Genomic DNA, 13,868 nt, shown 5'->3' on the forward strand with positions numbered 1-13,868 from the left:
ACATGATCTCATCTCCGTATGCCACCGTTGGATATTCAGCAGAGTATCTTCCAATTAACTGCTAAACATTTCCTAGCTACTGCTAAGGCCAACCTCAGAAAAGCAAATTGAGATTTATCTAATTTCAACTCTAAACACAATGATTTATTATCACCCAATAAAAATATTATTGGGCATAAAGTAATTTTAAATTTAAACATAACTTCCAAAAATACTTTAATTTTATACAAAAAGATTGAACTGTCTCACATAACCCAACCGAATGTAAGAAGGTTTCTACTTCCTTATGACATCTAAAACACAAATCTGAAGTAATACATTTAAACTTCTTTAATTAACTCATTTAAACAAGTGTCTCTGGATTATTAGTCCACAAATTTCTGGACACTCATCTAGTAATATAAACGTGTGCTCGTAGACCCTCTGTGATTTTAACAGCCCCAAGGATGATCAGGGTAAAAAGTCACAGTTGCTGTTGTTTCCAAGGAATGGCATAGATCCAGTCCTGCATTATTGTATTTAAGAGATTGCACAATAACACAGGACTTACATTTTTACTGTAAAAGCTGTGTTGTTGCATGCAGTGTTAGGTGGTAAGGGTTTTGATTCATGTTTTTTTGGCATGTCAGTTAGATATTATGCAAAGACGGCAAATAAAGGAAACAGTGATGTCAATGGTGAGGTGAGAACTTGGGCAAGTTTAAATGTCCTGTTGTTTGGAAATGAGATTTCTCATTCCTTGCTGATAAATCCCTTCCCAAGTTAAATAGTTGGCCCCGAGCTCCCATTGTTCTTTTGATTTTTTTAAAATCCTTGGACATAGTTACACAGCACAGTTTATCTTCCATTAGATCCTTGGACATAGTAACACAGCACTGTTTATCATCCATTAGATCCTTAGACATAGTAACACAGCACTGTTTATCATCCATTAGATCCTTGGACATAGTAACACAGCACTGTTTATCATCCATTAGATCCTTGGACATAGTAACACAGCACTGTTTATCATCCATTAGATCCTTGGACATAGTAACACAGCACTGTTTATAATCCATTAGATCCTTGGACATAGTAACACAGCACTGTTTATTATCCATTAGATCCTTGGACATAGTAACACGGCACTGTTTATCATCCATTAGATCCTTGGACATAGTAACAAAGCACTGTTTATCATCCATTAGATCCTTGGACATAGTAACACAGCACTGTTTATCATCCATTAGTTCCTTGGACATATTAACAGAGCACTGTTTATCATCCATTAGATCTTTGGACATAGTAACAAAGCACTGTTTATCATCCATTAGATCCTTGGACATAGTAACACAGCACTGTTTATCATCCATTAGTTCCTTGGACATATTAACAGAGCACTGTTTATCATCCATTAGATCTTTGGACATAGTAACACAGCACTGTTTATCATCCATTAGATCCTTGGACATCGTAACACAGCACTGTTTATTATCCATTAGTTCCTTGGACATATTAACAGAGCACTGTTTATCATCCATTAGATCTTTGGACATAGTAACAAAGCACTGTTTATCATCCATTAGATCCTTGGACATAGTAACACAGCACTGTTTATCATCCATTAGTTCCTTGGACATATTAACAGAGCACTGTTTATCATCCATTAGATCTTTGGACATAGTAACACAGCACTGTTTATCATCCATTAGATCCTTGGACATCGTAACACAGCACTGTTTATTATCCATTAGATCCTTGGACATAGTAACACAGCACTGTTTATCATCCATTAGATCCTTGGACATAGTAACACAGCACTGTTTATAATCCATTAGATCCTTGGACATAGTAACACAGCACTGTTTATCTTCCATTAGATCCTTGGACAGTAAAATAGCACTGTTTATCATCCATTAGATCCTTGGACATAGTAAAAAAGCACTGTTTATCATCCATTAGATCCTTGGACATAGTAACACAGCACTGTTTATCATCCATTAGATCCTTGGACATAGTAACACAGCACTGTTTATCATCCATTAGATCCTTGGACATAGTAATACAGCACTGTTTATCATCCATTAGATCCTTGGACATAGTAACAGAGCACTGTTTATCATCCATTAGTTCCTTGGACATATTAACAGAGCACTGTTTATCATCCATTAGATCTTTGGACATAGTAACACAGCACTGTTTATCATCCATTAGATACTTGGACATCGTAACACAGCACTGTTTATTATCCATTAGATCCTTGGACATAGTAACACAGCACTGTTTATTATCCATTAGATCCTTCGACATAGTAACACAGCACTGTTTATTATCCATTAGATCTTTGGATATAGTAACACAGCACTGTTTATCATCCATTAGATCCTTGGACATAGTAACACAGCACTGTTTATCATCCATTAGATCCTTGGACATAGTAACACATCACTGTTTATCATGCATTAGATCCTTGGACATAGTAACACAGCACTCTTTATCATGCATTAGATCCTTGGACATAGTAACACAGCACTGTTTATCATCCATTAGATCCTTGGACATTGTAACACAGCACTGTTTATCATCCATTAGATCCTTGGACATAGTAACACAGCACTGTTTATCATCCATTAGATCCTTGGACATAGTAAAACAGCACTGTTTATTATCCATTAGATCCATAAAACATTACAGCATAGAAACAGGCCCTTCTTGCCAGTTCATTACTTCACCATGAATACCTAGCTCCTGAACCTTCCTGACTAAACTCCTATTTGGGACCTTGTCAAAGTTCTTACTAAAGTCCACATAGACAACATCCACAGCCTTTCATTTGTCAACTTTCCTGGTAACCTCCTTGAAAAACTCTGTAAAAGATCAGTTAAACTCGACTTATCCCTAATAAGTCCACGGTTATACAAATAATTGTATATCCGATTATTTGTTTCCAGAATAGTTATTGATGTCTTTTCCTTGAACTGCGACAGGTATGCTGAACTGTTATGGACAGGAAAGCCAAGACATTAGCCCACTTCCAATGAAGAAGTTGGATTAATATTAAGACAGTTTAATGAAAATAATTAGAGCTAATAAAAATATACATTTGATATGAATTCTTCATTCTTGTTTCTAAGTTTTCTCTGACCAACAGGAAACTTCAAGCATTTTTACTCCTGACCCCAGGTGAAAATGGCTGAATAAAAGATGCTATCTGAGGAACATTTACAAACAGATATGAGCTAAATTATCCCAGTACCACCACAAATATCTTTATGTCAGAAGGACTGCATTATTAATTGAATAACAAATTATTTCCAGGTTCAAACTGGACATGATGTCACGCAGCCACTGATCATGAGTAGGCAGGGCATCATCCTTCCATTTAAATAAAATCGCATGTATCGCCAAAAGAGAGGCAAAAAAAATAGCTCAACCTGATCCAGAGATAAAGAAGAATCATTCCCTCCCATTGTACCGAAGAGGGCCACCAAAGGGTTCAGTGTTTAATTGATATTGAAAATTTTGGATAGAGTAGGAAAACCTTTCTCCATTATTGTTCTAGACAAGGACAAGTCCAGAACATGAATTAATGACACTTCTCTGCTCTTACACTTGTCACACCAGGGAGTTATATCAGAATAAAAGTGAGACAATTTAGCTAAAGGTTTTAGACAATGTGCTCTTAGTGCCACTTTGAATTGTAACAGACAATATCGATCACATAACGAAGAGCTATTAACCAGCTTAAGAAGTGTGTCCCAATCCACATCTGATATATTCAACTTTAAATCCTATCCCAAGCATTTTTGATTTTAACTAACGAAGTTTGATTTAAACTTCTCTATTCAATTAATAATTCAGATACAAGACTCCAGAAGTTATGGGGGTCATTTATGACTCACTATCTTACTTTATAATTTTACTCCAATGTAATTAAATTGTCTGATTGTATCTTTTCCACATTCTTTAGAATTAATTTTTATAACCATTGTTTTTCTTTTAATAGCAGTCATATACTATTGTTTTCTTTCCTTTTTTCTAAAATGGTATATACTATTTAGAACATGAATTATGGATATGATTGGCAATTCATGTATGTTAGTGTTATACAGAATGTCTTATTCAGTTTGTGTAATTCATCTTATTGAATTATACTTTTTTATTTGTATAAATTCTTTATTAAAATAAATAAAAATATTTTAAAAAAGAAAGAGGGACTGAAAATTTTTTTTTAATTGTGTGACATTATTCTCAAATTTCTCCCCACCCTGTAGCTGCGGCCGATGTCAACTTTTCTCATGAGTGACTATTTGTACCTTTTTTCCAGCCTGTGTTCATGTGAAGATTGTAAATGGGCCAATAGGATGGCATGGATTTATTCTGCTTTCTAGCAGTATCGGCCATAATGCAAGGTGAACTTTGGGCCAGAGCTGCCGTGGAAAAAATACTGCCAACATTTGATGAAAGACAAGGTTATTGAGGACTGTCTCATTGCCTTTCCATGAAGTGATTGATTAAAATATTCAACTATGCTAACCATGTGACTGATGCCTTCAATTTAAATGTGAAAGTCCATAATAAATGGAAAGAAATGTAGATGAGAAATGTAAACCCATTCAGTGACTGGGTTAGTGTGAGCAAGCCGATGCACTCATGAAGAAGGCTTGCCACCGGCTATATTTTGTGAGGAGTTTGAGGAGACTCAGTATATCACCGAAGACTCAAAATCTTCTACATGGCTGGTTGCATCACTGTCTGGTCCGGAGGTGCCAATACTCAAGACAAGAAAAAAAGTGTTGTTTACTCACCCAGTGGCATCATGGTCCTTTACTTCATCGAGGAGGCGATGTCTTAAGAAAGCAGCTTCTATCCTCAAGGGCCCTCACCTCGCAGGCCATGCCCTCTTCACTCTGCTACCATCAGGGGAAAAAAAAGATACAGGAGCCTGAAAACGAGCACTCAGCGGCACAAGTGTAAAATAATTTATAAAAATTCACACAGCAATGATGAACATACAGGAAAGGAGGCATTGCTTTATGTGGATTGATAAAATATTTGTTAGCCTCACAGATAGACAATTACCATTCATGTAAACAAATTCAGAAATATCACACAGGTCTGTCAAACGCAAAGGGAAACTTTCTTTGCTTTTTGTATGTTAAAGATATGATTTACCCTGCAGATAAATAATTAGCTTTGGATAATGAGATTTAAACTAAAGCTACACAGAAACAAAGAAGTTTGATATATATTGGAAACAAACCCTCGAGACGTTACCTTAAATATGCAAGGACCAAAACTTAAACAAGATTATCTATTAACCTGATTAACTGATGGAAGTCAAGTAACTTACATTCCTAAGAAAGTACCACAAAGACAGATGCTAATGAGAAACAGGATCAATCAACTTCAAAGCAACCTTTTTAACAACTTGTTGAAAAATGTACTGCCAAAAAGAACCACACAAGGTGCGCCAAAATACTGTGTACTTTGATTGAGGTTCAATCCAAAGAAAGGGTGACATTGTCCAGCCCTCTTTGCATCCTGTGGTGGGACATGGTACTGCGGGCATGTCCTCACTGGGCTGGGCAGCTGGCCTGCCTTCTGTACCTGTAGCCTCTCCCATAAGATCCCCTAATAAAGGCTGAAAGCCTTATACCTGCCTTGGACATGAGCCAGCAGTATGTAGAGGCATGTTTGGGTTCTCTGATTAATACAGCCTTTGAATCTTGCTTCGTGTCTGCAGGTGGTCATTGACTGCACTATAATTTATTGATCAGAATTTTAAAGTGCCATGGACAAGGCAATCCAACTGGAGAAGCTGGAGATCGATCCAAAGGAACCAGGGGCCTCCGTAAAGTTTGATATGTGGCTAAACTGTTTGAGGGCCTACCTGAAGTGCCACAAAATCACAGCCGACCGTGATCGGTGCGACCTGCTCTTCACAGTGGTGGGCCACCGAGCGCACCTATTAATTCGCAACTGCACTGGATACAAAGAGGCAATGGCCCTACTCCGACAGTAGTATGGAGCCCCGATTAAAACAATATATGCACACTTCCAGCTGGGCTCCACCGCCAGGGTCCGGGCGAGTTGGTCGACAATTTTGTGGGGGCCATGCGGGAGCTGGGATGAGAGTGGGTGCGGGACGTGACTGTGGCAACCTACCAGGAGGAGTTCATCCACGACAGACTAGTCACTAGATTCCAGTCTCATCAAATACAGGAACGACTCCTCAAGAAAAAAGTGATTGGTCCCTACAGGAAGTGGGGCAATGGCCCGAGTGATGGGACTGCCCAAAAGAACACAGAGGCCTACTCAGTGGGCCATGTAGGGAGAACAGGCAATGTCATCTTGGGACTTGGGGCCTCTGACCACCACTGCCACCGGAGAGCATGCGAGCCGCAGCTACTTTGGCCAAAGCACAGAACCCCAAGGCTTTAAAAAGGTGCCTGGGGGTTCTTCTCATATTATGCAAATAGATCCCCAACTATGCAGACAAGGCCCAACCCCTGGAAAACCATGACCTTTCCTCTGTCGGCAGAGGCCCGTAAGGCATCAGGGACGAGATTGCAAAGGCGGGGATGCACACCATTCATTGATGAATCCGTCCAGTTCCAAGAGAAAAGTTATGCCTCTGACTTCGCTCTGGCTGTCACACTGAACCAAGAAGGCAGGACAGTGCATATTTTTCCCTGCACCCTCCAAGACCCCGAGCACAAGCACTCCGCCCTCGAGGAGGCACAGTCTATAGTGGAGACCATTCACCCTGCTGATGGGGACCAGAGGGCCGTCGCTTTTATGTTTAACAATAAACAGCGGGGGAAAATCAAAAATGACAAGATCATGAGGTGGAGAATTGAGCTGTCCACCTATAATTACGAGATCTTGTACCAGCTGGGCAAGCTCAATGAGCCAACCGATGCCCTGTCCAGGGGAACCTGCGTCAGGGTGCAAGTTGATCGCCTCCATGCCCTCCACGATACCCTCTGCCACCCTAGGGTCACAAGGCTCTATCATTTGATGAGGGCCCGTTACCTCCCCAACTCATTGGAGGACATCAGGGAGCTGACTCGGAATTGCCAGGTCTGTGCGGAATGCAAGCCGCAATTTTACAGACCAGAGAGAGCCCAACTCATCAAGGTCACTTGCCCCTTCGAACGTCCCAGCATGGACTTCAAGGGGGCCCCCCCCCATCCATGAATCAGAACATCTACTTCCTGAGTATCATGAACAAATACTCACGTTTCCCATTCACCATCCCCTGCCCCGATATGACCACATCCACGGTCATTAAAGCACTCCGCACAGTATTCACTCTGTTCAGGTACACCATTTATGTTCATAGCGACTGGGGAATCTGCCTTTGTGAGTGTGGAGCTGCTGCAACACCTCCTTTCCAGGGGCATAGCTACAAGCAGAACCACCAGCTACAACCCCCGTGGGAACGGGCAGGAGGAGAGGGAGAATGGTACGATCTGGAGGACAGTCCTTTTGGCCCTCAAGTTGAAAGGGATGCGCATATCCCAGTGGCAAGAGGCCCTTCCAGAAGCGCTGCATGCCACCAGGTCCCTACTTTGCACAGCAACTAACACAACGCCCCAATTGTTCTTCCCTAGGAGGTCGGCGTCAGGAACCATGCTGCCGGTCTGGCTGACGACCCTGGGGCCGGTGCTTCTCTGGAAGCATGTTAGAACGTACAAGGAAAACCCACTGGCTGAGGAAGTGCACTTCCGGCATGAGAACCCCCAGTATGTGCTGGTAAGGTACCTAGATGGACAGGACGACAGTGTCCATTCGGGACCTGGTGTGAGCAGGGACCCCGGCACAGGAGGTGCACCCGATATCCTCGGGCAGCGACCAGTCGGTCCCAGTGATTACCCCGACGGACGAAATACTGAACCTGCCTCCAGCATGACCCCCCCGCCGAGTGTCATTCCTCCCCCCCCCACTTGAATGTCCCCTCCCCACTGTTACAAATTACCCACCCCCCTACGGACCTGCTAGACACAGACACTGTTCAGCCCTCCAACTCCCAGCCGAGCGAACACGCCACCATTCCGCTGGTACCAACGATACAGCCAGCAGTACTTTGGAGATCTCAGCACAGAATAAAACTGCTGGAATGGCTGAACCTTTGAACTGTATGGACTACAAGACCCGTGCTGATGGACATTGCCCCACATCATCCCACCGAATCATTTTCAAAAAGGAGGGGTGAATGGGGTGGAACACGGTACCACAGGCATGTCTCACTGGCTGGACAGGCTGGCCCACCTTCTGTATCTGTTGTCCCATCCATAAGATGCCCTAATAAAGGCTGAGAGCCCTAGTCTCCTCCCTCATATCTGCCTTGGACGTGAGCCAGCAGCATGTAGAGGCATGCCTGAATTTTCTGATTAATAAAGCCTTTGACTGCTTGCTTCGTGTCTGCGGGTGGTCATTGATCGTACTACACATCCCTTGTTCCCGCTAGTATAATAAACTTGGTTGTACGCTCTGTGGTTCTGCTGTGTATCTTCTGTTATTACAATGTGGGCTGTCTATCGCACAAGGACAGCTTCTTCCCCGCTGCCATCGGATTCCTGAATGATCACTGATCCAAAGACACGGCCTTATTTTGACTTTCATTTTTTCTTTATTTTGCAAGGTGGTTTATATAAATATTTGCAATGGGACGCTGCTGTAAAACAACACATTTTATGACATGTTCATGACAATAAATTCTGATTCTGAATTTTTGAGATTCTCCACTGACTCCTGGCCACCTCTAGTTTACAGCCTCTCCAATTGGAGAAGAAATATTTGTGATGTTTTAACAAACCATGCATCGGGAGTAGATGGATGCCCTGTGCATGCATGGGAAAGAGTCGATACCTCATAGTCTACACATCCTCCTGCCCGGTCACCCACCTCCTGTCCCATGTGTTGGCAAGTTTGAGGTTCCCATATTAGCCTAATTTGTCATCTAAGAATCAACAAAACTGAGGTGGAAGAATGTCACCCTCAATATCATGGGAAATCAGGAGATGGGAATGCAGGCAGCTCATTTTTTTGTCAATAATATTGTGATATTGGAATAGAAATCCCCTCAGAGATGGTTCAAGTTTATTATCATTCAGTTTCACAGGTACAACCCAGCAATACAGCGTTCTCTGGTTCTTGGTGCAAAAAGGTGCAAACACACGTACAGACAAATGCATATTCAGTTTTCTTTGGCTTGGCTTCGCGGACGAAGATTTATGGAGGGGGTAAAAAGTCCACGTCAGCTGCAGGCTCGTTTGTGGCTGACCAGTCCGATGCGGGACAGGCAGACACGATTGCAGCGGTTGCAAGGGAAAATTGGTTGGTTGGGGTTGGGTGTTGGGTTTTTCCTCCTTTGCCTTTTGTCAGTGAGGTGGGCTCTGCGGTCTTCTTCAAAGGAGGCTGCTGCCCGCCAAACTGTGAGGCGCCAAGATGCACGGTTTGAGGCGTTATCAGCCCACTGGCGGTGGTCAATGTGGCAGGCACCAAGAGATTTCTTTAGGCAGTCCTTGTACCTTTTCTTTGGTGCACCTCTGTCACGGTGGCCAGTGGAGAGCTCGCCATATAATACGATCTTGGGAAGGCGATGGTCCTCCATTCTGGAGACGTGACCCATCCAGCGCAGCTGGATCTTCAGCAGCGTGGACTCGATGCTGTCGACCTCTGCCATCTCGAGTACCACGACGTTAGGGGTGTGAGCGCTCCAATGGATGTTGAGGATGGAGCGGAGACAACGCTGGTGGAAGCGTTCTAGGAGCCGTAGGTGGTGCCGGTAGAGGACCCATGATTCGGAGCCGAACAGGAGTGTGGGTATGACAACGGCTCTGTATACGCTTATCTTTGTGAGGTTTTTCAGTTGGTTGTTTTTCCAGACTCTTTTGTGTAGTCTTCCAAAGGCGCTATTTGCCTTGGCGAGTCTGTTGTCTATCTCATTGTCGATCCTTGCATCTGATGAAATGGTGCAGCCGAGATAGGTAAACTGGTTGACCGTTTTGAGTTTTGTGTGCCCGATGGAGATGTGGGGGGGCTGGTAGTCATGGTGGGGAGCTGGCTGATGGAGGACCTCAGTTTTCTTCAGGCTGACTTCCAGGCCAAACATTTTGGCAGTTTCCGCAAAGCAGGACGTCAAGCGCTGAAGAGCTGGCTCTGAATGGGCAACTAAAGCGTACATGGTAAATATATAAATAAATATTGTTGAATAAATAGTAGTCTTGGAGGATTTGTATGAGCAGTTCATTTAGCAGTCTCACTGCCCCTGGGGAGAAGCAGCTTCTTAACCTAGTTATTCTGGCTCAAATGCTCCTGGATTTATTTTCCAGCAGGAGAAGTTGAAAGATGCTGTGTGCAGTGTGGTAGGTGTCCTCTTCAAACAACGATCCTAGTAGATCACATCGATGGGGAAGAGGAAAACTGCAGTTATCCTTTCTGCCACTCTTAAGGTCCTGTGGATTGACCTCCAATCCAATGCTCTACAGCAGTGGTTCTCAACCTTTTTCTTTCCACTCACATACCACTTCAAGTATTCCCTCTGCCATCAGTGTTCTGCGATTAGTAAGGGATTGCTTAAAGTGGGATGTGGGTGGGAAGAAAATGGTTGAAAACCACTGCTTTAATCGTCCCTAATTGACTCGTTATGTGCAGTTTCATAACTCCAAAGGGGAATGGGCCAATGACAATTTTTTCAAGCAAAATATTTCAGGAACAATTGTATCTAGAACAGGGATTCTCAACCTTCCCTTCCCACCCATATGCCACCTTAAGCAATCCCTTACTGATCACAGAGCACTGATGTCAGAGGGATTACTTAAATTGGGATGTGAGTGGAAAGAAAAAGGTGAGAACCACTGATCTACAGCAACTGCAAAACATTATGGTGCAACCGGACAGGACATTCTTGATAGAGTTCTGTAGAAAGTTGACAGGATTGTGGCCGGTAGCCTTGGCCACCTCAGTCTTCTTAGGAAGTGCAGTCGCTGTAGCTCCTTCCTGACAAGCAAGGTGGCCACTGGGAATATTTACTGGCTTCAATTCCCCAGCCTGTAGTGCATGTTGAAATATTATTGTATTATAATTACCCTTTGTCATTGCGATTTGAAATCTACAATGTTATATTACAAATATTGTTGGTTTCTGTCTGGCAACCCACAAATTATGGCTTGAGTGCATGTCTATCCCACTGGATAGAAAACACATGATTATTAATTGTTTGGCAGGTTGTTGAACATATAGAAAATGGAAATTTCTTTTAGAATGACTTGGCAGGCATCTTAGTTTGATATCAAATAGGTAAAATAAATTAAATTACTTTCATGAAAGTTACCTCTAAGGACTCTACAAAGTAAAATTTATTCAGGTTAATTTTTTCAAAAAGTCTGGAAGAGTGATAAATCAAACAAAATTGAATGAAATGGACTTATCAGAGTCATTGGGATGAATTAAGCACTGAATTACTTTCTCTCTCTTGTTATATTCAAACACAATGATAACTTGTATTTACATATCTGTTTTCTCTTCTGAGGATGGGAAGAGGGTGTGTAGGTCCATGATGAGCAGCAAGTATTCTCCAAATGAGTGCAAACATTCAGAAGTGGCCAAATAACTCCCTTCTGTACTATTATGAACTTTAATTAACAGAGTTCCTTTTTGTTTCACTTACTCCAAATGAAATATTAGACAGCCAGTCCTCTCCTCTTGCATGAGCCACAAGGGCTTTGACCAGGCCGTCTTGCAAATGAGGCTTTCCACAAGCTTGCCAGCTTGTCCTGTTCCAGTCCCAGCTACTTCTACTAGCTGTAACACTGCAGAACTGATCTCTGTCTTTCTCTTTCTGAGAGAAAACCTGTTTGACTCTCTCTCTGCTTGCAAAACCACATGACCTTCTTAGAACAGCAAGTTCTCTTCCAGACAATCTGCAGCAGCTCCAGCAAGATCTTTCATCTGCTGCTTTTTGTAAACAACAATCCATTAGTGAAGTTTCTTGAGCACTCTTCAAAGTTCTTGCAAAAGTTCTGAGGTCCCGATATGTCTAGCATTAGCAGAGCTCCAGTATTTCAAATAAGATCTGTTTTAAAATGTTTACATGTGACCTACTCTAACAAACCTTGCCCCAATTTATCTCCCAAAAACATATCTATATACTGTCACGCTTTCATAAAAGTTCTGAGGGTGGATACAGCAAGTGAACTCCAATCAATCTAGAGGGTACACTCAGAGGTGGAGTGAAGTTGCTCCACCTCCTGCATAAAGTGAATGTCGCTGAAAGCGGCTACAAAGGGGAGGGCTGATGATATCATGAGGACTCAGGGCTCCCATGGTGATTAGTGTTGAGGGTGGCTAGGGGAGCCGCAGCCTGGCACGCTGCTGAGTATGAAGGGGCCGAGGGTCATCATATGTTGGTCCCACCACAGAGCACAACCTTAGTTCCAGTGTTGGTCACGTTCTATTAAAATACCTAAAAGCACATTAAATACCACAGACAGCACTAAAGTGAAATGAATACCAAATTAAAGTAAAAACTTAAAGAATATACTAATTGTGATAAAAAAAATGCTGTTATCCAAGAATAATTGGCCCACTGGAGAGTTGATCTCTTTTTACTCTTATTCAGAATCACTCATTTCTGAAAAGTTTGTCAGTCTTAATTTAACAGGATGTTGCTCTTAAAGCTTCCAGTACCATTCTGTGTCCCGAGGAGTTTCCAGATGTTCTTCCCCCAGGTGTATGCCTCCAGCTCCCTCCTGCCACCCAGAAATGCCCCCTTTCCTTTCCCCATCTGCCCTTCACTCCTTCATCAAGGCCACAGAGACCGAGGAGAAGGAGGGCGGTGAGGAGACGGAGAGAGCAGGAGTGGACGTGCAAGGTGATGGGGAGGGAGGGAGTCAGGCCCAAAGAGTGTGGAGGCCCAGCAGAGGCAAGGAGAGTTGGAGTATGCTGAGGCCAGAGGGTGAAGGGACCCAGGTGCTGAGCTCCACGGCCCAGGAGGAAGGGGGAGAGAAGTGAGCCAGCACTGAGGAGAAGGGGATGCCAGTAACCTGCTGAGCCCGAGAGAGGAGAACCTGATGGGAAGCCCCCCCCCCCCTCCCGGGGCCATCATACCCAGTAATAGGAAGCCCCCCCCTTGCAACTGAGCTGATGAGAAGCAGCCCAATGGGACCCAGGGACCAGATGATGGGAAGCAGCTCAATGGCAGCTGAGCCAGGCCTGAAGGAGACAGACAAGGGCATGGTGGCACCCAGCGGGGTGAGCTTCAGATGCTGAGGAGTGGACACGGAGAAGCAGAGTGGGGTGGAGAGTGGGGGGGCAAGTCTGATGGATGAAAGAGGGGAGCGAAGAGCTGGGCTCAGCATATTGAAGGGGCAGCGCCAGGTAGCAGACTTAGAAGAAGGAGCCTCAGGTTTTATAAACGGGAACTTCCTTGTTTTAATGTGGCATCATAAGTAGTCTTTGCTACTCATAATCCCACACACAGCTGGAACTGACAAACTGGTTCCAGCTGGTTGGGAGATTATGGGTAATGAGGACAGCCATTGCTCCCAAATCGAGCTGCTGCTGCTGGAGCAGTGCAATGAGGTGCCAGAGCGGTGCTCTGGTGAGCTCCGGCAGCCTTGTACTCCTGGAACTAACAAGTTTTAAAAAGAGGTGAGGGAAGCACAACTTCAGTGCTTGCCATAGGCAGCTTTCCCTTCTTGGTGCACGTGTTTGACGCCACAGTGGTGGGAGGCACTATTGCACCACTCGCCCTGCCTCCTTCAGCTCTGGAAGCTGCCTCCAGACTCAGCTCTACATAATGGGATGGCGGATCTGCCTTATAGGTCGCCACCATAAAAGGTAATTAAGCTTTATGTACACCACATTACGAGCCCTTC

This window comes from Narcine bancroftii, chromosome 1 (genome assembly GCF_036971445.1).
Source record: "Narcine bancroftii isolate sNarBan1 chromosome 1, sNarBan1.hap1, whole genome shotgun sequence".
Lineage (NCBI taxonomy): Eukaryota > Metazoa > Chordata > Chondrichthyes > Torpediniformes > Narcinidae > Narcine > Narcine bancroftii.